The 23,650-nt window shown below is 42.4% G+C and overlaps 1 long non-coding RNA gene across 3 annotated transcripts; it reads right to left on the reverse strand.

Annotated features, from left to right (window-relative positions):
• On the reverse strand, window positions 1–22,278 carry LOC130704789 (uncharacterized). Of its 3 annotated transcripts, none has more exons than XR_009005274.1 (5): window positions 22,211–22,278; window positions 21,777–21,906; window positions 5,969–6,065; window positions 4,929–5,008; window positions 1–2,200 (listed from the first exon to the last, which is right to left on the reverse strand). It is a non-coding gene; the product is annotated as an uncharacterized LOC130704789 (long non-coding RNA). The 3 variants fall into 3 exon arrangements; XR_009005273.1 differs by having other exon boundaries at window positions 1–2,203; XR_009005275.1 differs by lacking the exon at window positions 5,969–6,065 and having other exon boundaries at window positions 1–2,203.
• Window positions 22,279–23,650: the final 1,372 nt, after the last annotated feature.

Here is a 23,650-nt window from a genome sequence, read left to right on the forward strand (position 1 = left end):
AAACAGATTACAGAAATCTGGCAGACCTCTCTGCAACAGTAAATTCTAGGAGATAAAGGAATGACGTGGTCAGCTAACGACAGAAGCATGTTCTGACTGTGGGCCTGCCCACCCAGCTGCTCTTCGGTGGGAAGACAGCAGAGATACTAATACATAAATCCAGTTTATCTATATTAATAAATAAACATTATACATTAAGACAAAGCTGGTCTTATTCCAGGAAAAAAGGTGTCTGTTATTTAAAAATGTATTTATAGAATTCACAACCTATGATTATCTTGACAGCAACCAAAGGAACATTTAATAAAATTGAAACTCATAATTCATTAAAATTATAAAGACAGCTTTCCATCTTGATAGGGAACATTAGTTTGAACCCCACAGATGATGTCATAGTCGCCGTTTTGGCCCTGGAAGCAGTGAACTCGGAATAATGGCAGGACTGGTTTAGAGAAAGCGAGAGGCAAGAGAAGAAAGCAGGTGGTGTGTGTGTACAGGGAAGGAGAGAAACAGGGCTGTCAACATTGAAAACAATACTAGCTGCTTGAAAACTGAAGAGACTTGTGTGACCATAAGATATAATAAAAACGATCATATTCACAGTAACAGTGAAAAATCCCTAGGGATAACAGTGCTAGGGTGAAGTTCCTTTATAAAGAAAATATAAAAATTGTCATCAAGAAGATCTGGATAAATGGAGAAGACATAAAATATTTTGAAGACTTACATTTTTAAAAGGAACCTGTAACATTTTTATACAGTTCAAAGAAAATCCCTAATGCAATTTTAGGAGACGGTGACAAAATTAATCTACAGCTCATTGGGAAGAATAAACATGCTAACCTTCTCAAAAGTAACCTGAAATGGAAGGGTGTGAGGGCCATGCTACACTGTCACACACTTTAAGAAGGGTTTAATTAAAGCTGTAAGGTCCCACCGAAGCAACAGAGACTGAAGGAATAGAATACAAGTCTAGAAGGATACTCCAGAATATGTGGGGATTTGGTGTAGAATTAAAGTGACACCTCAGCTCAGTGAATGAAGAAGCGTTTATTTTCACACATAGCACAGCAGGAAATGGCCGAATAGTTGGTAGTAAAATAAAACTAGAATTGTGCTTTAAACCTTATATCTAGACTAAATTCCATGGGGATCAGGAATGTAAATGTTAGCACATAAATCATGAAGTAGAGAAGAAAGTACAGGTTAACGTTCATACGATTGTGGGTGGGAAAGGCTGTGCTATGTCTGACACGGTCAGTCATGTGATCAAGGGAAAGATTTAGGCTTGAATATGTACAAATCCCAAGTTTTCACGTGAAACAGTGAAACACCAAGGACAGGCTGGTAAGAGTATTTATAGGGAGAAGTTTAACAAAGAAGGCAGAAAACAACTGACATCTCGATAAAAAGATCAAACTTGACCCTGGACGAGGTCATCGCTAGAGAAGACACACGAGAGAAAGAACACGAAGGAACACGTGGCAACACGTTTAACTCAGGATGAACCGCACGCAGCACGTGGTGGGTGCCTCATCCTTCCCCAGTCACGAGGGCTGAGTCGGATGCAGGGGCTGAACACGCACGTGGGGCATAGCCTGGTGCAGCATGCTTTCAGAGTGACGGGCCCTCAAGCTTCATAACAACCCCTCAGCAGGCCTTGTGCCGTGGACAGAAGGGCCCGTGGCTGGTGGCTGGTCACAGACACGGCCCCGGGGACAGAGCGCCCTCGGCCTGAGCCCCACACATTTGACCTGAAACCTCTGGCTGAGCAGCCCTGCCTCCAGGAGTGAGAGGACACAGAATGGAACTGCATCTTGTTACCCCGCTGACCGGGAGGTGGGAGTCCGAGAATGGGGCTGGGTTCCGTTCTTGTCCGCCTTCAGGTCACGACCCCAGTGGGCCTGCCCTGTGGGAGCCAGCATCCAGGTTCCCATGGGACGGGACAGCCACCGTCCAGCGCTGCGAACTTGGCCCGTGGCCTGATGGAAGGCTGGGTTTGGCCTGCTCCCGGCCGTCGGTCACCACACAGCCTGTCCCAGTCGTTTGACATCGATTCAGCACAGGCTGGTCCCCAAAGCAAACATGCAAGATAGTTTTATGAACAGATGACACAATCGGAGTGGCCACACATTTGGGATAAAGGTTTACACACAGGACTTTTAGGTGAATTGTTTCTCCTGCTCGTCATACTGATTCCCTGCTGGAAAGAAAAATACCTCTAAACAGGGAAAATATTTTAAAAAGAGCAACTCTCAATTTTCCCCTCAAGAGTAAAATGCTGTGTGCTCCTCACTCCGTGTGGCAGCCTCTACAGGAGGATTTCTTGGGCCTGTGAGCTCCACGGTTCTGGGAACTTCCCACCTCAGGCACAGGGTTGGTCCCCCTCCCCTGGGCTACAGCTGGTTGGATGAACCATGACCTTCTGACCTAAGTGGGCCCATCAGATCACACGTCCTGGAAACCGGGAACGGACGCTCAGGGCTGACGAGGAACCTTGGAGCAGTGGCAGCTGACAATTCCCACATGGGCAAGAGAAGCAAATGATGGAGTCTGCTTGTGCGGGGAACAGAGTGGTCCGTGCGGGGAAGGGAACAGAGTGGTCCATGCAGGGAACAGAGCAGTGTGTGCATGGAACAGAGTGGTCCGTGCAGGGAACAGAGTGGTCCGTGCAGGGAACAGAGCGGTGTGTGCATGGAACAGAGTGGTCTGTGCAGGGAACAGAGTGGTCCGTGCAGGGAATGGAGCTGTGTGTGCATGGAACAGAGTGGTGTGTGCACATGGCCCAGCTCCACTCCTCCTTTGATGTCAGGCATCACCTCATATCCTTATAATAAAGGCCCCCTTTTTTTATGCCAGGACAAGTGGGTTGCTACTTCTTACAACCAATGCCCCTACCTGCTGTGACCTTTACACTTTTTGGTAAGTATGGGATGTTAGAAATTCACAGGAACGTTCCTGTGGACTGGGTTTGGGCTCACAGTTGATAAAATCTGGACCCCCTGCAGCACTCTCCTCACACTCCGAGCACCCCCTTTCATTCTGGGGGGTGGGATGAGGTGATGCATGGTGGGAGGGTCTCCGAGCCTCATGTGGGACCCCAGGAGGGCCCAGGCTTCCATTGCACTTGGGGGAGAGGTGGGGTGGTCATCACTCTGCCTCTCTCTTTCTCTCAAAAATTAAAAAATATAAAATGGTATCATCTGTCTCTTTGCGTTTTGGAAGCTCTTAGATGCATGAAGGAAAGACTCCATGAGGCTTTGGTTGAGAAGAATGCGCTCACCTCGTGTCCCGTGTCCCACAGCCGTGATTCACCCCAGGGACCACCCTGTTCTCAGTTGCCAGTGTGTCAGTGGCGTCCTGGCTGAAATTTCCCTCAGGGAGATTTAGGGCTGTAAGAGACCTTGGGGACTGTATGCATTGGCCTCTGCATTTTAGGTGAGGAAGCCAAGGCTTTGAAAGAGAAGTTAATTCCCTAAGTTACAGAACTCATTAAAAGCAGATTCTGGGGCTAAAACTCAAATTTCCCGAGTTCCAGTCCAAACTCTTCATGGTCTTAACTATTTTAAATTACTTTTTAATCATATATCTTAGCCTTCACCAGAAGGCCTCTTTCCAACTCATCCTGAATCATTGCTTTGAGTTGCATGCTTAACTGAGTTGTCTGTATCTTTAGGACAGCTTAGAGTCAAAAGCCCTTTCTGGCAGAATAAATCCAGTTTTCAGAAGTTTCTCTCCAACTCAGCCATAGGCAATTTCTTCCTCCTAGACCGTAGGAAATAATTTTAAATTTCCTGTTCCTTTTGTGTTTTCTTTTCTCCTCTCTGATCCAAAGAAAACCATAAAAGATATTACAACTAATCATGACTAGAAGCATTTCTACATTAGCAACATGAATCTTCGGGTTTGTCTAATCAGAAGAAATTGTCTTAATATTTATCTTTTATGTATGTATTTATCTATTGTTTGTTTGGCAAAGCCTGTGCTTGAACAACATTGATAAAGTGCTGAGTTTGGGCTTGGAGTGTTTGCCCAAATATGCCACGTGTTGCAAATGCTTTCCGTACCCAAATATTCTTGGGCGAGTTTCCACGAGCTGCTCAGCTGCAGCCGTAGGCTAACGTGAGAACAACTAGTTGGTAGTCCATCCACACTGTGTTTCTTCCGTACTTGAGAGAAGATGTCTGCTCACCATCAGAAACCAGGACGACTCCTGAGAGCAGGTCGTGTGATGCTGCGTGTCGGCACCACCTTCTGGGTGACAGGGGGCTCTTCCTGCCACCGCCCCTTGCCTTCCTCCCTTCCTTCCTGGAGACAGTTACCCCAGGAAACACCAAGTAATCGAGTGTGTGCATCTGTGAACGTGTGCATGTGTGAACATGTATGTGCCCGCGTGAGCCTGCATATGTGTTTGAGTGTTTTGGATGCTCTGGTGTGATAATTGACTTATAGATCAATAGGAAAGGATACACAATCTTAAAATTGCCCTAAACAGACTTAAGAACTTAATTTATAATAATGGCAGCATCATGCTCTAGTGTGGGAAAAGGTGAATGTTGCAAAAGCTGGGGTTTGGGAAAGTCAAGTTTTGTTTGTATCAGGTTGGAATATTATCTCTATTATATACCAAAATAATCTCCAGATGTGTTGAGTTGTATGTAAAAGTTTGAATTTGGAAGGAACTTAGCAATTTATAGCTTAGAGGTGATTTGTTGTAAATGCATATCATCTCACATCTCATTCTCTTGTGAAAATACACCAAACTAAGACAAGGGAATTCTGTTAAAAAAGCCACAAGGATGAGATATAGAGGAGTGGAATAAAATAGCAATAAAGTTTTGGAAGATGGAGAGAAGTTGGACTATTGCTAACTGATTTAGCAGATACAAAAGAATCGCAAGGCAGCAGTGGGAGAAGCTGAGACCAACCTGAGTTATGCGACGGAATCCTCAAAACTCTCAGGCAGGGCAGCATCAAACACCTCTGGAATCGGGGACTAAGGGTGGAGCTAGAACAAAGCAAGAAGGGGAAGATTGTTTGAAAAGAAATTCAAAGGGTGCTCTACATCCCTCTCTCCAGTCTGTGTATTTGGGCATCTGCCCCAACCTTCCCTTTGCAGAAACCTGTGATGTTTAAGGGATTCCAGGTTCTACTGAGGGCACGATTGCTGTTCTGTAAACATAATTCAGTTCTCACTTGCATATTGAGGGTTGCGGGCAGGGATTTCTCCTCCCCCAGCCCTTCACCATTTAGCTCCCCAGGTTGGCAACCAGTATGTACAAGCAGGAAATTAGAAGACTTCCTACCCACCAGCCTCTACAGAACTGGAATTATAGATATCAGGTGCTTCTTGACAACTGGCTCAACCAGATAACCCACAATAAATTCAGACATAACAACTGCCAGTCATCCCCTCTGAGCTTCCAATCAGATTTTCCATCCCCTGGTCCTCATTATGAACAGACAACAAGGATGGAATGGCACTGAGGGGAAGCCTTAGCATGAGAGACAAGACCTAAAAGCACAGGTAGAGAAACACAACCTGGAAGGAGCAGGAATTATGCTGATAGAAGAAAAGGAAACTTGTCATTAACATCCTCAGAGAGAAAAGAAAACATTGAACCAAGAACAAGGTATTATAGAAAAGGAGCATTCAGAAAAAAGAACAACTCAGGAAAATCTCTTTATTGCTAGCAGAAATTAAAAACTCACTAGAAGATTTGAAAGATTAAAAAAATCACAAAAGATAGAGTATATAAAAGAAAATATTAGAATATTACAAGATCAGCCCGGAAGATTCAACATCCAAACCAAAAGACTTATAGAAAGGGAAAATAAGGAAAACAAACAAACAAAAAATAACAACAAAATAATTTTCCAGGCCAGTGAGATGTGAGTTGCCAGATGTAAAGATTTCACCAAGGGCCCAGCACAATGGATGGAAACAGAACCACACTGATGCACGTACAGTGAAACTTCAGAACACCTGGGAACAAGAGGAAGACACTGGATCACGAAGAAAAAACAGGCAGGCACAAAGGTTTTGGGCTTCGCAGAAGAAACACCTGGAATTAAGAAGAAAATGAGGAAACGGCTTCATGATTCTGAAGGAAATTAATTTCTAACATGAAATTCCACACCCAATAAAATTATCCATCAAATGTCAGGATAGAAGAAAAACATTTTAAGACATGCAAGTCTTAAAAACTTTGTTGCCCAGGCACCATTTCTCAAGAAGCTAGTGGATATTATGCTCCAGTAAAATGAATGGATAAACAAAAAATACGCAAGGGAAAGAAAATGGGGTACACTGCGTGGGGGAGGTGTGCAGGGGACCCCAGATGACAGCTGAGCACCCACTCTGGATCCCTGCAGCCCTGATTCTACCCTTTCCACCCCTCTGACAGAGCACTGGGCTAGAACTTTGTCTGGTTTGCTTGACTGGGAGATGAGGGCTCTGCTCTTCCCCACATACCACACTCTGGATTGGCAGACGACACTTGCTCACCCTAAAAGGTGATCTGCTTCGACCTGCAGCTTGAGGAAGGTCAGCTTGAGCAGAGGACACAGCTCGGCCCACATTCTGCCTGGTCATAAAACAGCCTAGCAAGGGTAGGCATCCTTGTCTTGTTCCTGAATTTAGCAGAAAATCTTTCAGCTTTTCACCATTGAGTATGATGTTGTCTGTGGGTTTGTTGATGTTGAGATATGTTCCCTCTGTATCCACTTTGATGAGAGTTTTAAATCATGAATGGATGTTGAATTTTTGTCAGATGATTTTCTGAGACTATTGAGATGATCATGTGATTTTTTACCTTTCCTTTTGTTAATGTGGTGTATCATATTGATTGATTTGTGAATATTGAACCATCTTTGAATCCCTGGAATAAATGCCACTTGATCAGGTTGCATGATTCTTTTTATATATTGTTGAATTCAGTTTGCTAATATTTTGTTGAAGATTTTTGCATCTATATTCCTCAGAGATATTGGCCTGTAATTTAATTTTTTTTGGAGTGTCTTTGTTTTGTTTTGGTATCAGGGTAATTGTGGACTCATAGAATGAATTTGGGAGTGTTCCATCCTCTTCAATTTTTTGGAATAGTTTGAGGATAGGTATTAGCTCTTCTTTATACGTTTGGTAGAGTTCCCCTGTGAAGCTGTTTGGTTCTGGACTTCTGTTTGCAGGGTTTTTTTTTTTTTTCTATTATAACAAATTCATTTCACTACTAGTGATTCATCTGTTCAGATGGTCAGTTTCTTCCTGATTTAGTTTTGGAAGGTTATATGATTCTAGAAATTTGTCCATTTCTTCCAGGCTGTTCAATTTGTTGGCAGATAACTCTTTGTAGAATTCTCTTATGATTTTTCTACCTTTGTGATATTGGTTTTTATTTCACCTCTTTTATTTCTTATTTTGTTTATTCGGGTCCTCTCTTTTCTTCTTCATGAGCCTGGCTACAGGTTTATCAATTTTATTTATCTTTTCAAAAAAACAGCTCTTGGTTTCATCGACCCTTCTATTTTTTTGTCTCTATTTTATCTCTTTCCTCTCTGATCTTTATTATTTCCTTCCTTCTGCTGATTTTGGGGTTTGTTTGCTCTTCTTTTTCTTGGAAGTCCTAGCCACAGTAATCAGACAAGAAAAGGAAGTAGAAGGCATCCAGATTGGAAGGAAAGAAATAAAACTGTCACTATTTTCAGATGACATGATACTATATACAGAAAACCCTAAAGTCTTCACCAGAAAACTATTACAACTAATAAAAGAATTCAGAAAACTATTAGAACTAATAAAAGAATTCAGTAAAGTTCAGTAAAGTAAAGATTAATGCATAGTAATCTGTTGCTTTCCTATGTACTAATAGTAAACTATCAGAAAGAGAAATCAAGAAAACAATCCCATCTAAAATTGCATCACACAGGAAGCAATACAAAACTGGAGCCCACTCGGCTCTTTGGTGGGACTAATGCCAGGCTCTGGGAGGGCTCACGCAAAGGAGTACTTCCCAGAACTTCTGCTGCCAGTGTCTTTGTCCTCACGGTGGGCCACAGCCACCCCCGCCTCTGCAGGAGACCCTCCAACACTAGCAGGAAACCAAGGCGCCCTCAGTGTGATGTTCTACTGGATAATACCTCAGTGATCCGGAGGTGTCAGTGAAGTTTGAGGGACCAGGACCCCTAACCATGCAGAACCTAGGATTGTGAAGATGTGAGTTCCTCCTCGTTGGAAGTGATGATTATATCTTTGGACCAGTCTCTCCCATCAGGAAACTTGCACAAGCCTCTTAGATAGCCTCATCCACCAGAGGGCAGACAGCAGAAGCAAGAAGAACTACAGTCCTGCAGCCTGTGGAACAAAAACCACATTCACAGAAAGATAGACAAGATGAAAAAGCAGAGGGCTATGTATCAGATGAAGGAACAAGATAAAACCTCAGAACAACAACTAAATGAAGTGGGGATAGGCAACCTTCCAGAAAAAGAATTCAGAATAATGATAGTGAAGATGATCCAGGACCTTGGAAAAAGAATGGAGGCAAAGATCAAGAAGATGCAAGAAATGTTTAACAAAGACCTAGAAGAATTAAAGAACAAACAAACAGAGATGAACAATACAATAACTGAAATGAAAACTATTCTAGAAGGAATCAATAGCAGAATAACTGAAGCAGAAGAACGGATAAGTGACCTGGAAGACAGAATGGTGGAATTCACTGCTGCAGAACAGAATAAAGAAAAAAGAATGAAAAGAAATGAAGACAGCCTAAGAGACCTCTGGGACAACATTAAACGCAACAACATTTGCATTATAGGGGTCCCAGAAGGAGAAGAGAGAGAGAAAGGACCAGAGAAAATATTTGAAGAGATTATAGTCAAAAACTTCCCTAATATGGGAAAGGAAATAGCCACCCAAGTCCAGGAAGCGCAGTGAGTCCCATACAGGATAAACACAAGGAGAAACATGCCGAGACACATAGTAATCAAATTGGCAAAAATTAAAGACAAAGAAAAATTATTGAAAGCAGCAAGGGATAAAGACAAATAACATACAAGGGAACTCCCATAAGGTTAACAGCTGATTTCTCAGCAGAAAGTCTACCAGCCAGAAGGGAGTGGCATGATATACTTAAAGTGATGAGAGGGAAGAACCTACATCCAAGATTACTCTACCTGGCAAGGATCTCATTCAGATTTGATGGAGAAATCAAAAGCTTTACACACAAGCAAAAGCTAAGAGAATTCAGCACCACCAAACCAGCTCTACAACAAATGCTAAAGGAACTTCTCTAAGTGGGAAACACAAGAGAAGAAAAGGACCTACAAAAACAAACCCAAAACAATTAAGAAAATGGTCATAGGAACATACATATCGATAATTACCTTAAACGTGAATGGATTAAATGCTCCAACCAAAAGACAGAGGCTTGCTGAATGGATACAAAAGCAAGACTCATATATATGCTGTCTACAAGAGACCCACATCAGACCTAGGGACACATACAGACTGAAAGTGAGGGGATGGAAAAAGATATTCCATGAAAATAGAAATCAAAAGAAAGCTGGAGTAACAATACTCATATCAGATAAAATAGACTTTAAAATAAAGAATGTTACAAGAGATAAGGAAGGACACTAAATAATGATCAAGTGATCAATCCAAGAAGAAGATATGACAATTAGAAATACATATGCACCCAACATAGGAGCACCTCAATACATAAGGCAACTGCTAACAGCTATAAAAGAGGAAATTGACAGTAACACAGTAATAGTGGGGGACTTTAACACCTCACTTACACCAATGGACAGATCATCCAAAATGAAAATAAATAAGGAAACAGAAGCTTTAAATACACAATAGACCAGATAGATTTAATTGATATTTATAGGCCATTCCATCCAAAAACAGCAGATTACACTTTCTTCTCAAGTGCGCACGGAACATTCTCCAGGATAGATCACATCTTGGGTCACAAATCAAGCCTTGGTAAATTGAAGAAAATTGAAATCATATCAAGCATCTTTTCTGACCACAACGCTATGAGATTAGAAATCAATTACAGGGAAAAAAACGTAAAAAACACAAACACATGGAGGCTAAACAATACGTTACTAAATAACCAGGAGATCACTGAAGAAGTCAAGGAGGAAATCAAAAAATACCTAGAGACAAATGACAATGAAAATACGATGATCCAAAACCTATGGGATGCAGCAAAAGCAGTTCTAAGAGGGAAGTTTATAGCTATACAAGCCTACCTCAAGAAACAAGAAAAATCTCAAACAATCTAACCTTACACCTAAAGGAACTAGAGAAAGAAGAACAAACAAAACCCAAAGTTAGCAGAAGGAAAGAAATCATAAAGATCAAAGCAGAAATAAATGAAATAGAAACAAAGAAAACAATAGCAAAGATCAATAAAACTAAAAGCTGGTTCTTTGAGAAGATAAACAAATTGATAAACCATTAGCCAGACTCATCAAGAAAAAGAGGGAAAGGACTCAAATCAATAAAATTAGAAATGTAAAAGGAGAAGTTACAACAGACACCATGGAAATACAAGGCATCCTAAGAGACTACTACAAGCAATGCTATGCCAATAAAATGGACAACCTGGAAGAAATTATTAGAAAGTTATAACCTTCTAAGACTGAACCAGGAAGAAATAGAAAATATGAACAGACCAATCACAAGTAATGAATTGAAACTGTGATGAAAAATATTCCAACAAACAAAAGTCCAGGACCAGATGGCTTCACAGGTGAATGCTATCAAACATTTAGAGAAGAGCTAACACCCATCCTTCTCAAACTCTTCCAAAAAATCGCAGAGGAAGGAACACTCCCAAACTCATTCTATGAGGCCACCATCACCCTGATACCAAAACCAGACAAAGATACTACAAAAAAAGAAAATTACAGACCAATATCTCTGATGAATATAGGTGCAAAAATCCTCAACAAAATACTAGCAAACAGAATCCAACAACACATTAAAAGGAACATACACCATGATCAAGTGGGATTTATCCGAGGGATGCAAGAATTCTTCAGTATACACAAATCAATCAATGTGATACACCATATTAACAAATTGAAGAATAAAAACCATATGATCATCTCAATAGATGCAGAAAAAGCTTTTGACAAAATTCAACACCCATTTATGATAAAAACTCTCCAGAAAGTGGGCATAGAGGGAACCTACCTCAACATAATAAAGGCCATATATGACAAACCCACAGCAAACATCATTCTCAATGGTGAAAAACTGAAAGCATTTCCTCTAAGATCAGGAACAAGACAAGGACGTCCACTCTCACCACTATTATTCAACATAGTCTTGGAAGTCCTAGCCATGGCAATCAGAGAAGGAAAAGAAATAAAAGGAATACAATTCGAAAAAGAAGTAAAACTGTCACTGTTTGCAGATGACATGATACTATACATAGAGAATCCTAAAGATGCCACCAGAAAACTAGTAGAGCTAATCAATGAATTTGGTAAAGTTGCAGGATACAAAATTAATGCACAGAAATCTCTGGCATTCCTATACAATAATGATGAAAAATCTGAAAGAGAAATTAAGGAAACACTCCCATTTACCATTGCAACAAAAAGAATAAAATACCTAGGAATAAACCTACCTAGGGAGACAAAAGACCTGTATGCAGAAAACTATAAGACACTGATGAAAGAAATTAAAGATGATACCAACAGATGGAGAGATATACCATGTTCTTGGATTGGAAGAATCAACATTGTGAAAATGACTATACTACCCAAAGCAATCTACAGATTCAATGCAATCCCTATCAAATTACCAATGGCTTTTTTTACTGAAGTAGAACAAAAAATCTCAAAATTCGTATGGAGACAAAAAAGACCCTGAATAGCCAAAGCAGTCTTGAGGGGAAAAAACAGAGCTGGAGGAATCAGACTCCCTGACTTCAGACTATACTACAAAGCCACAGTAATCAAGACAATATGGTACTGGCACAGAAACAGAAACATAGATCAGTGGAACAAGATAGAAAGCCCAGAGATAAACCCACGCACCTATGGTCAACTAATCTATGACAAAGGAGGCAAGGATATACAATGGAGAAAAGACAGTCTTTTCAATAAGTGGTGCTGGGAAAACTGGGCAGCTACATGTAAAAGAATGAAATTAGAACACTCCCTAACACCATACACAAAAATAAACTCAAAATGGATTACAGACCTAAATGTAAGACCAGACACTATAAAACTCTTAGAGGAAAACATAGGAAGAACACTCTTTGACATGAATTACAGCAAGATATTTTTTGATCCACCTCCTAGAGTGATGGGAATAAAAACAAAAATAAACAAATGGGACCTAATGAAACTTAAAAGCTTTTGCACAGCAAAGGAAACCATAAACAAGATGAAAAGAGAACCCTCAGAATGGGAGAAAATATTTAAAAACGAATCAACGGACAAAGGATTCATCTCCAAAATATATAAACAGCTCATGCAGCTCAATATTAAAAAAACAAACAACCCAATCCAAAAATGGGCAGAAGACCTAAATAGACATTTCTCCAAAGAAGACATACAGATGGCCAAGAAGCACATGAAAAGCTGTTCAAGATCACTAATTATTAGAGAAATGCAAATCAAAACTACAATGAGGTATCACCTCACACCAGTTAGAATGGGCATCATCAGAGAATCTACAAACAACAAATGATGGAGAGGGTGTGGAGAAAAGGGAACACTCTTGCACTGTTGGTGGGAATGTAAATTGATACAGCCAGTATGGAGAACAGTATGGAGATTCCTCAAAAAACTAAAAATAGAATTACCATATGATCCAGCAATCCCACTACTGGACATATACCCAGAGAAAACCATAATTCAAAAAGACACAGGCACCCGAATGTTTATTGCAGCACTATTTACAATAGCCAGGTCATGGAAGCAACCTAAATGCCCATCGACAGATGAATGGATAAAGAAGATGTGGTACATATATACAATGGAATATTACTCAGCCATAAAAAGGAACGAAATTGGGTCATTTGTTGAGATGTGGATGGATCTAGAGACTGTCATACAGAGTGAAGTAAGTCAGAAAGAGAAAAACAAATATCGTATATTAACGCATGTATGTGGAACCTAGAAAAATGGTACAGATGAACCAGTTTGCAGGGCAGAAGTTGAGACACAGATGTAGAGAACAAACGTATGGACACCAAGTGGGGAAACCCACGGGGGGGTGGTGGGGATGATGGTGTGATGGATTCGGCCATTGGGATTGACATGTATACCCTGATGTGTATAAAATTGATGACTAATAAGACCCTGCTGTATAAAAAAATAAATAAAATTCAAAAAAGAATTGCATCACACAGAATAAAACACCAAAGAATAACCTTAACCAAGGGCATGAAATACCTATTCTCTGAAAACTGTAAATCACTGATGAAGGGATTTGAAAATAATATAACAAAATGGAAAGATATCCCATGTTCTTGGATTGAAAGAAATAATACTGTTAAACTGTCCATACTACCCAAAGCAATCTACAGATTTAATGCAATCCCTATCAAAATATCCTTGGCATTTTTCACAGAACTGTAACAAATAATCCTAAAACTTATATGCAACCACAAAAGGCCCTGAATTATGAAAGCAGTCTTGAAAAAAAAAAAGAACAAAGCTGGAAGCATCATCCTCCCTGACTTCAGACTATACTACAAAGCTACAGTAATCAAAACACTAAGGTACTGGCCCTAAAATAGACACATAGATCAATGTAGAGAGCCCAGAAGAGAGAGCCCAGAAATAAATCCATGCATTTATGGTCAGTTAATCTACAATGAAGCAGGCAAGAATATACAATGGAGGAAAGACAGTCTCTTCAATAAGTGGTTTTGGGAAAACTTGACAGCTACGTGTAAAAGAATGAAATTAGAACATTCTCTAACACCATATACAGAAGTAAACTCAAAATGGATTAAAGACCTAAATGTAAGACCTGAAACCATAAAAATCCTAGAAGAAAACATAGGCAGAACACTCACTGAATAAATTGTAGCAATTTTTTTTGGATATGTCTCCTAAGGCAAAGGAAACAAAAGCAAAAATATACAAATGGGACCTAATTAAACTTAAGAGTTTTTGCACAGCAAAGGGAACTATTGACAAAAAGCAAAGACAACCTACTGAATGAGAGAAAATATTTGCAAATGATATGACTGATAAGAGGTTAATATCCAAAATATATAAACACCTCATATAACTCAACATCAAAAAAAAGAAACAATCTGATTTAAATTGGGCAGAAGACCTGAATAGACATTGTTCCAAAGAAGACACACAGATGGCCAACAGGCAAATGAAAAGATGCTCAACATCACTAATCATCAGAGAAATGCAGATCAAAACCACAATGAGATACCACCTCACACCTGTCAGAATGGCCATCATCAAAAAGACCACAAATAACAAATGTTGGTGAGGGTGTGGAGAAAAGGGAACCCTCATAAATTGTTAGTGGGAATGTAAATTTGTGCAGCCACTGTGGAAAATAGTATAGAGTTTTCTCAAAAAATGAAAAATAGAACCACCATATGATCCAGCAATTCCACTCCTGGTTATGTATCCAAAAGAAACAAAAACACTAATTCGAAAAGATATATGCACCCCAATGTTCATAGCAGCATTATTTGCAATTGCCAAGACATGGAAGCAACCTAAATGTCCATCAACAGATGAATAGATAAAGAAGATGTGGTACATATATGCAATGGAATATTACTCAGCCATAAAAAAGAAAAAAATTCTTCCATTTGCAACATGGATAGACTTAGAGGATATTTCGCTTAGTGAAATAAATCTGAGAAAGACAAATACTGTATAATATCACTTATATGTGGAATCTAAAAAATAAAGCAAAAAATGTATATAACAAAACAGAAATGGACTCACAGATGTAGAGAACAAACTAGTGGTTACCAGTGGGGAGAGGGAGAGGGAGAGGGGCAAGTTGGGAGGATGGGATTAAGAGGTGCAAACTACTAGATATAAAATAGATAAGCAACAAGGATATATTGTATAGCACAAGGAAATATAGCCATTATTTAGTAATAACTTTAAGTGGAGTATAATCTATAAAAGTGTTGAATCACTGTGTTGTACACCTGAAACTAATACAATATTGTAAATTAACTATACTTCAATTAAGAAAAAAGAAAAAAGTGAAACAGCCTAGCAAACACTGCAGAGCCCAGAGGCCTTGCTTACTGCTCTCCTCATGGGGCCCTTGTGCATCTCAGGAAAGCTGAGGTCACCATAACCCAGAGACTTGATCTTTCCTGGGAGCTTTCAGTGGGGTAGGGGGGAGGTGCCGTCACCCCTCTGCACACACCAGTGGGTACTGGCTGCTGAGCTTCCTGTGGCTAAGCTGGACATGCTCACATATACGTGTATGTGTGTAGAGGATATGCATACAGGCACACACCCACATACATTTTAGGATACCTCCACAAACACATGCATATACACACACTGTGTATGTGTCCATCTACGTGTGTACAAATAGATGGATACACCATCCAGCCATCCATACTTCCATATGTAACTGGTAAGTTTATATGGAAGTTACCATTTAGACATGGACCCAGATATTGACCACACCTGGGTACAAGGTGGAAGATTGTCTGCAGAAGGAGTTTTTTCCTATCAATTTCAGTAAATTTAAATTTATAATTGATTACAAAATAATACTTGAAAATCCTCCTTTAAAAATTAGAACCTTAAATATAAGTTCCAATAACAGATTTTCCTTCACTCCCTCCCATCAAATCTGGTGTTTTTTTCAGTTTGTTTCAAAGCATAAATAGATAGATCATCTCTCTCTGTCTCTATCTATCTATCTATCTATCTATCTATCTATCTATCTATCTGTCTATCTATCTGGGTCTTACTGTTTTTGATCCAAAATACAGCAAGTCCCCTCCATACGAACGAGTTCCATTCTGAGAGCATGTTCATAAGTCCAGTTCACTTGTAAATCCAACAAAGTTAGCCTAGGTACCCAACTAGCACGATTGTCTACATAGTACTGTAATGTAATAGGTTTACAATACTTTTCACACACAACATAATAAAACAAACACAAAAAATAAGAAAACATTTTTAAACTTACAGTACAGTACCTTGAAAAGTACAGTAGTACAGTACACCAGCTGGCAAACAGGGGCTGGCATCAAGTGAACAGGCAAGAAGAGTTACTGACTGGAGGAGGGAGAGGAGGTGGGAGATGGTAGAGCTGAAGGATCGTCAGCAATAGGAGACGGAGGGCAAGCTGCAATGTCACTCACGCCTGACGTTGATGGCACAGGTTCTGGTTCCTTGCTGGAACCAGATGCATATGCGCATCTTTGAAAATTCCCAACTTGAAGGTTCATATGTCGGGGACTGACTGTAAAATGTGACTATGAAGTAAGACACTGACTTGTTTTACAACAAATTTCACTCAAAATCCAACATAATAATTTATTTCTCAGACAGGGATAGACTCCCACACTGAGTGCAGTGACAGCCAATTCTCACCAGAATATTCTGTACTATAGTTAAAATTCTGTATTGTGATTAAAACTTAACAATGGTGTTATTGTTTTAATAGTTATACCTAGAATGTAACCTTATCATCTTTCTGATCATCATAAGTATGTAATAAACTAAATACAAAAATAGAAAATCCTTGTTGACTATTGAATGTGTTATCTCTGAAGTTACTTAATTGTAAAAGAAAATGTGAAAGAAAAGGATAAGGTTTGACAAAAGTATTGTTCGAAATTCTTAACGTCCATGGAATTTTGATCACTACAGGATGACAGCAATGCTGTTCAGGTTTGTGTGAGAATAGCTCTGATTAGTCTGGTTGAGATGGGTGGGCTGAGAGAATTTTTTGGATTCAGAAAACATTTCTAATTAAACACAAACCATTTGAAAAGTAATTTCAGTAGTCTTGCCAGGCATTTTTCTGCTTAGTTTTAGAAGCATGGTAATTCTAAGGAAAATTTGATCCATATGTTTGGATAACTTAAATCTGTGGCATTGGATGACTATTTTAAACATTATTTAATGTGTAAGAGGCTTTATTCCCTAAACCGAGAAGCCACACTGTTCCATCCACACATCTGCCAAATGAATCTGAATTTCCCAGATTCCGGTTTTCGTTGGCTTTAGGAGGCTTTCAACGTGGCTGTGGAGGGAGAACAACTTGCAGCCTGGTTGGCTCCTTACGTTGCATCTACACAGCGAGCCCTGCATGGACAGGGGTCCCTGCCCGGTGGGTTTAAGGTGAGGTGGCCATGGTGTTTCCAAGGCCATCCTCCCTCTGCTTGGCTGGAGCTCTTTTCCAGCCCATGTGTCACCTTGCTTGCGTGTCACCTTTGGTCAATAAAAGAGTTCAGATTGAAGGTCCAGGTTCAAAGCTATTCTGATATCACTCTGCTCCAGCCGGGCTCAAGGGGCCCCGCTGTTGGGCCAGAGCCGGCTGGTAGAGCCTGGGTGTGAGCACTTGGCTGGGAGGAGAGGGATGGCCCGGCCTCACTTAGGTGCCGGGGAGAGGCTGTAACCCTCTCCAGGACAGTCCTGCTTCTTGGGCCAGCGTCCAGGCCTCTCACCGGGCCCGGCTGAGAGGTGGGCTCCCCGTGGGGTGGGCTCTGCCAGCCCCTCCACCGGGCAGCTCCGTGGCACCAGACCCCTCTCTGCTCTGGCTGCTCACTCACCTCTGGTTCTCACCATCAGCAGACGTCCTACGTCTTAGTGCTGAGGCCTCTCACCTGGCAGCCGGCCTCTGGGTGCTGCTTGCAAAGTGTTCTGGGCTGTGATCTTGCCCGTGAACAGGGCCCAACATCACCTGATTTTCCCCAGGAAAGGAGACAGTTCAGACTGCTGTCCTTCCCCTGCATCGCAGCTCAGAAGAATTGGGTGTGTGAGGCCAGCCTCAACCCACACGGGGCACCAAGGCTGTGACCCCACTTCTGGGCCTCGGCTCCACGCCCAGCAGCCTTGGGGGTCCCTGCTCATTTCTACTGGGTCCTACCAGCCTGCCACCACAGCAGCAGTGTGAGGTCCTTCTGGACACACTTGCATTTTCATTATTGTGGTTTATCCAGTGGTCCTCATAAAAGTGCTCATCTCTACTTTTTGCAACATAGGCAGCTGTTGTGTGAATACTGTTTGTGTTGTCCTTTTCCCTCAGATGAGGAAGGCATTTCCTGGTCTCACTGACAGAGGGGATGAAACACAGGCATTTTCCAGGCAGCCTGTCATCACTCCCCTAAAAAAATCTAAGATTGCAGATGGTGAAAGTGGGGAGATGGACCACAGCACAGCAAGGGAAAGTGCGCTGAAAGTTCTGTTTTGTCCTGAGTCATAGTCTCTCTTGTTTTCTGTTTTCTGTGATGTCTCTTTTCCATTGTGGTCCTGAAGTGAATCTATGTAGGACAGTTGTGGTTATCTTTTGTTTTTGTTTTGTTTTGCTAGAAGCTTTCTTCTATTTTAGAAGAAAATCCAGTCCATTTTGATTCTCAAGAAAGATTTGGGAGAACGTATTTTACTCATCACCAAGTAGATGGTGTTTAAATTGCAGGCTGGATGAGACCCCTGGGCGGGTTCAGAGGGACAAGGGCGCAGGCAATGATGGAGCTAAAAGTCCTTGAAAAAGGAAAATGAGCCTTTAGAAAAGCTGGGGAAACAAATGAACAAAACGCCAACCAGATAAGTAGAAGGAGAGCCACACAGATAAGCAGAAGGAAAGAAGGAAAGTAGAAGGTGGGGCGCCAAATGCCGAGGGGCAGGGGGTCCCGAGAAACAAAGAGGCCAGCAGTGGGATGCATGCCACTGACACGGGCACCGGGGATTTAGAAATACGGAGAAGAATGCATGTTGACCGGAGCTACCTGTGGCTAGTTGTGGGGAGAAGTGGGGTTGAGGCCTGAGGCATCATCAGGGGGCAAGGGGCACAGCTGGGTGAGCAGGTGCCCACGTCGCAGACGGGAACTCGGTTGGGGGTCAGATGGCGACGTGGGAGCTGGGTGCTGAGAAGGGGCCTCTGTGATTGCACTTGGCTCCGGAGGAGGTGAGGGGGGTCGCAGCACGCAGAGCAGAGGGGGGTGAGAACTGTAGACCTGCAGGGCAGAGAGCAGCCTGCTGCTGTGAGGGTGGCGACGGGCCTGGAAGGTGCGAATGAGGTCACGGAGACTCAGTGAGCACGCTGGGGCCTGGTGCTCATGGTCTCCGCCGTGCTGTGCATTTTCCCCAGAAGTGCCGGTTTGCTCAGATGCAGGCAAAAAAGAAAGTGAATAGTTGGGTTCACCTAGGGGTGCATTTTCTCCAAGTGGGTGAGAGGAAAGGCAGGGGAAACCTTATTTAGGGCATTGGAAGGAGGGGTAGGACCTCGATTTTAAGCTGGATGGTAACTGGCGAGAACCCGGCATGGGTGTGATGGTGAATTTTAGGGCCCACTTGGCTGGGCCATGGTGTCCAGCCTGTGGCCAAGCCCACATCTAGGGGTAGCTGGGAAGATACTGTTATATGAGATTGGCATTTAAATCAGCCCACTTTGAGTCAAGCAGATGACCCTGCACAATGTGGGTGGGCCTCTCCAAGAAGCTGAAGACGCTAAACGAAAAGTCTGAGATCCGCCAAAGAAGGAGGGATCCTGCCTCCAGATGGTGAAGGGAAACCTTGCCTGAGTTTCCAGGACTCAAGACTTGAGCACAATACGTCTCTGGGTCTTTAGTCCATAGGTCTTCCCCGGAGATTTCAGACCTGCCAACCCTCACAGTCTTGTGAACCAATTCCTTAAAATAAATCTCTCTGGATAGACTGATAGATGGATAGATAGATAGATAGATAGATAGATAGATAGATAGATAGATAGATATATGATAGATAAAGATGATAGATTGATAATAGATAGATGATAGATAAATAGATGATAGATTGATAATAGATGATAGATGGATAGACAGGTAGGTAGATAGATAGATAGATAGATGATAGATGGCTAGATCAATCTCCTATTGGTTCTGCTTCTCTGGAGAGCCCTCACTATACAGCTCGTCCATGGTGAGCATTCTTAGGAGCCAATGAAACCAGAGCCGTCAGACAGTTCGGGAGGAAGGAGGGAAGTTGTGACCAGTTGGCCAACTCTTCAGCTCGTGACCACACAGGTGAAACTTTGGGTGACCCCAGGGACCACACGTGTCTGGAAGAGTAGAGGCTGAGGGCTGCTGGGGGCTGGCAGGGCAGCTCAGCTGAGGCGAGCGGGCTTGGGCTGCCTGTCCCTGTGGACACTGATTTATCCAGGAAGGGGGCAGAGGTTGTGGCCGAGAGGGCGGCGGTGAGCAGACAGCAGTGGCTCTGATGAGCGGGTGAGGGCAGCGGGAGGCTCCAGGTGCAGCGGCCAAGGCTCCCCTGGGGACCGTCTTCTTGTTGGCACACAGGGGGCCAGATGGGAAGAGGGAAGCGAGGCACGTTTGACAGAAGAGCAGCGCAGAGGCTCACGATCAGGCCAGTGACGTGTGAAGGTTAGTGAAGCACCGTCAGGAAGCCTGTGACTCACCTACAGACACAGACTCGGGAACGTGCCACGTCATGGGATTCGCTCAAGTTACTGCCGCGAGAATGAGTGACAGAGTCAGCAGAATTAAAACCAGGTTTGTTTAACGGAAAAAAGAGTGAGAAGAAAGTCCTAATCGTAAAAAGTGGGGACATCGGTGAGAAGTGACAGCAGGAAAGAGGGAGGTTAAGAACATCTTACAATTATATCTTTGTTGTAATCTAACATGATATGAAAAAAATAATCTTTTTTTTTAATTTAAAAGGTGGGGATGCATTGATAGTATGCGTTTTGAATATATAAAAAGATGTTTTAATGTCATAGTGAGACTTCCTTTTCTGAAGTGTTTTTCTAATAAATGCTATTAGTGAAAAATAAGGAAAAAGAAAAAAAGCAGTTTTGATTCGAAGTGCCTTGCATCTCCCCAAAGACAATATTAAAATGCCCTAAGATCTCTTCATACATTTATCTTTGGTTTTTGGTGAGGAAGGATCTGACAACAGGGACAGTTTGATGTTGATTTAATGAAAAGAACAATCACTCGCTCTCTCTGCGCTGGAATGTGGGCTGTGATCAGAGCAGAAACTTTTTAGTAACATTAACTGCCTGTTCAGATTTTCCTCACCAGAAATCCAAGTCATTCCTTTTACAACAAAACAATCATAGTAGAATGCATTCTCCGGGATTTGGAGAGAAAAGAAAGTCCAGAGGCAGAATTTGGTATAAATCCTGAAGCTGGGCTGATCACCATGACTCGTCCACATCGGAATGTCACGGCCTGGGCTGGCCGAGCTTCCTTGGCGGGAGGCGTGGTTGTTTATGCCAGGCTGGAGAAGTCACTTGAACTCATGTCCTTCGATTGAGCATTTTTTTATAAGACCTGCATAAATCATTTCCTTAAAATTGGCATCCTGGGCATGGAGACAGTCTGTTTTCCTGGGAATTTTTATGTGCAGGGTACTTCTCTTTCTTAGATGAGAGAGATTCTGCTTTTAATTCCCTTGGCCCCCTTCCCCTGTGCAAAATCTGTGTTCTCCTAAACATTCTGGTTTTTAAGAGTGTTTAGGAGTGTGGTTATCTTTTAGACCAATATTTCCTCCTGTGATTAATTAATTGGAAGAGTGAGAAAGTAAATAAGTAAAGTGAAAAGAAGACGTCTTACTCATTTTGTCTCCCGCTGATTCCTCCCATCTTTGTCAAGTCAAATTTAACCACCTTCTTCTAGAAATTCTTCTTGTAAATATCTTCATGGTCTTCAGGAGGCAAATATCTCTTAGGAGCCCACAAAAATACTAAAAAGAATTAAAAATATAAAAATAATTTTAAAACTGGACATCATCAAAATTAAGGACCTCTATTCATCAGGTGACAGCATTAAGAAAGTGAAAACATGGGAGCCCTTCATTTGTATCCACAGTAAAGAACCCCTACAACTCAATCAGCAAAAAACAAGCCAATTTAAAATCTGAGAGTTGATTGCAGAGGGATTTCACAGAAGAGGATCCCCAAAGCCTCTGAGCACGAGGAGGTGGTCAAGATCACTAGTTATTGAGAAGATGTGAATTAAGCCCACAACGAAGGAGAACTCACACTCACCAGAGTGTCTGAGACCCAGGAGACTGAAAATTCTGCTTCCTGGCAGGGATGTGGCAGCACCTCCCACCCTTCACTGTGGCAATAGAAAGTGGTTCAACCTTCACTGGGAACATTCTTCAGCCATAATTACTAAATTTACAATATGCCCATCCTATGATCCCACAATTGCATTCCTAAGTATGACTATGAGAAATGAGTAAACGGGTCCACAAAAGACACGCACGAGAATGTTCATAGCGGCTTTCTTCATAACAGGCTCAGACTGGTGACCACCCGATGCCCGTAACTGAGGGGATGGATGGACACGTGGTGCGTAGTCAGGCAGAGAAAAGCGCAGTGTGGCATTAGCCACAGCCAGGGGCTGACCCCCACCGGCCGATACCACGTTGTGTGGAAGAAGCAGGTTCATTCACGGACAGAGCGTGTGATCCCCACTCTGGGAGGCCCAGGTCAGAGGCCAGGAGCCAGACGGCGCCGAGCCCCAGAGGGAAGACCCATGTGCAGTATGTGTGGCCAAGTGTGACCAAGGGCACACAGGCGTCCTGGGACTCAGTGATAGAAGCTGAGTGAATAAATAAACAAAGGGTTTTTGTGTGCATACAACACGTCAGGTGGTGAAACTCCAGGCCAGCGCTCCGTCCCCAACCTTTTTGGCACCAGGGACCAGTTTCATGGGAGACAATTTTTCCACGGACGGGGTCGGGGCGGGGGGGAGTGGCTCAGGCTGTAACGCGAGCGATGGGAGGTTCAGTTCAGGCGGTCACGCGAGCCATGGGGAGCGATGGGGAGCGGCAGATGACGCTTAGCTCGCTTGTCTGCTGCTCACCTCCTGCCGTGCGGCCCGGGGGTTGGGCCCCTGCTCTAAGCGCTTCCGAGGGGTTGCTTCATTTAATCCACACAAAAACCATGGTTAGTCATTACACTGCTCCGTGCCTGTTTCCTCACCTGTTAGAGGGGTCATGGCGTATCTGCCATGGGGCTACTATCGTGGTCTTTCATGTTTCCTCTTTTGTCAATATCCTGCTCATGTTTTTATTTTCCCTCCATTTTTCTATTGGAGTGTTCACTTTTCTTTTTTATTTGTAAAAGCCCTTTGCATATGACGGGTGCTGGTTCTCTGTCTTGTATGTGTTTTGTGTCCATTCTTTAACACGTGTGAGCCTGGACGATGCTTTGCAGTGTCTCTGAAACTGCTTTGGCAAAGCTCACCGGGTCTCCTAATTGCCGAATCCAGTGGATCCTTCAGACTCTAACTTACTCCCTGTAACTTTGGCCCCGTTACTTCTCCGTCTGCCTTTAAATATCTTCCTGCCTTGTCTGACAGTACAGGACTCTCGGTATCCCTGCTGCCTTCCTGTTTCTCACTCTTTTACGGACTCCTTTTCCTCAAATCGAGCATCCTTTCTAGGTTTTTCAAAATTCCCAAGAATGACATTCCAC

The sequence above is a fragment of the Balaenoptera acutorostrata genome, chromosome 14, assembly GCF_949987535.1.
Source record: "Balaenoptera acutorostrata chromosome 14, mBalAcu1.1, whole genome shotgun sequence".
Taxonomy (NCBI): Eukaryota; Metazoa; Chordata; class Mammalia; order Artiodactyla; family Balaenopteridae; genus Balaenoptera; species Balaenoptera acutorostrata.